At 39.1% G+C, this 1,935-nt stretch overlaps 1 pseudogene; it reads right to left on the bottom strand.

Moving 5' to 3' along the window:
- Positions 1 to 1,360: 1,360 nt before the first annotated feature.
- Positions 1,361 to 1,935, bottom strand: part of LOC102843650 — an 11,808-nt pseudogene continuing 11,233 nt past the window's right edge.

The following is a 1,935-nucleotide window of genomic DNA, read 5'->3' as shown; positions in this document are numbered from 1 at the left end:
ATCTATCATGGTGCCACTGATTAGTCCAGTGGTGAGAATCTTTGTTTTCTTGATGTTGAGTGAGCTTCAATCCATATTGCATACCTCAGGACCTTTTGCAGCAAGTGCTTTAGGTCTCCCTCAGTTTCAACAAGGTTGTGTCATCTGCATAACATAGGGTGTTGATGGATCTCCCTCCAAGCCTGGTACCACATTCCTCCTCATAAAGTCCAGTTTCCCAAATGATCTGTTCTGCATATAAGTCGAAAATATATGGAGAAAGCATGCATCACTGCTTTCCTGATTTTGAACAATGCAATGTTTCTCTGTTGTGTTCTGATTACTGCTTCCTGGTTCAATTATAGGTTTCACATGAGCACAACCAAGTGTTCTGGGATTCCCATTCTACTCAAAGTTAGCCACAACTTGTTGTGATCCACACAGTCAAATCCTTTTGCATAGTCAATGAAATACAGATAGGCATTCCTCTGATACTCTTTGCTTTCTGTCAAGATACATCTGACATTGGCCATAATGTCTCTAGTGCCATGATCTCTTCTAACTCCAGCTTGTATTTCTGGTTATTCTCTGTCAATATACTGTTCCAGTCACTTTTGGATAATCTTCAACGTGATTTTGCTTGTGCATAAGTGATACTAGTGATACTGTTCATAATTTCCACACTCTATCTGGTCAGCTTTTTTATGAATGGGAATAAATATGGGTCTTCTCTAGTAAGTTGACCAGATAATTGTCCTCCAAATTTCTTGGCACAACCTGATGAGCAACATCTAGGGCAGCAACTGTTTGCTGAAATATGTTAATTGGTATTCCATCAATTCCTGGGATCTTATTTCCTTGCTAAGTTCTTCAGAGCAGCCTGAACTTCCTCCTTCATCACCATTTCCTCTTGATCATATGTTGTTTCTTGAAATTCTTCCGTGTCAACCAAACCTTTTTGGTACAATGACTCTGTATACTCACTCCTTCCATCTTCTTTTAATGGTTCTTGGATCATTCAAATTCTGCCAATAGCATTCTTATGTATTGTGACTTACTGCTTGAATTTGTTAGTTAGTTCCCTTAGCTTAATAAATGCTGAGCAAGGTTGGCCCTTTTGATTTTCTGACTCCAACTCCTTGCACATTTCATTATACTTTGCTTTACCTTCGCAAAGTGCCCTTTGAAATCTTCTCTCCTTAACTTCTTGATTTTTTCCCCTTTGCTTTGGCTCTTGGTGCTTACATGCAATATTCAGTCTCTTCTGACATCCAGTTTGGTCTTTTCTTCTTCTTCTGTCTTTGTAATGACCTTTTTCATTCTTTGTGAATGATTATTTTTTTCTCTCTTGAACAATAAGTTTATTGTCTTTGAAAAATCTTCACAGAAAATTCATTTCACTATCAGCAGCCTGCTTCTGAGCTCTCTGGAAGCTTGCCTTCTTCTGAGCTACCCTAACTTTCTTCTGGAAAAGAGACATTTTGGGATAATTTCACTTATTCTTTTTAATATCTTTTTTAGGCTTCTACTCATAGACTGGATTCTCTTGTATGGCCGCATGTGCTTTCTTATACATCTCCTCCAGCATGTCTGGAGCTACGTTGTCCTTTATGTATTTAGATAACTGTTTCTTATAAGCCCCTTATCTTCTTCCAGTAGGTAACTCATATAATCTGAAACATTTTGGCCCATGATGTGTTTCTGCATTGAATTCCTTGCTTTCTGAATCACAACCAGGTACTATGAGGAATAAACAAACCTCCATTGACAGCTCTCTTCAGAGCCCCAAACACTTTAATTCCTGTGGTAGTTCTGGGAAGGGTGTATGCCAGGGATGTGTCCCATTGCCATACCTTTCAACCTGTATGCAGAGCAGATTATCTGAGAGGCTGGGCTCTATGAGGAGAAGTGTGGCGTCAGGATTGGTGGAAGATCTATTAACAATCTGTGTTATGC

Source organism: Elephantulus edwardii, unplaced genomic scaffold (assembly GCF_000299155.1).
Source record: "Elephantulus edwardii isolate Elephantulus edwardi_28Jun2011 unplaced genomic scaffold, EleEdw1.0 scaffold00053, whole genome shotgun sequence".
NCBI lineage: Eukaryota > Metazoa > Chordata > Mammalia > Macroscelidea > Macroscelididae > Elephantulus > Elephantulus edwardii.
The sequence above is the reverse complement of the archived record's forward strand: the minus strand, read 5'-3'. Positions and strand labels throughout refer to the sequence as shown.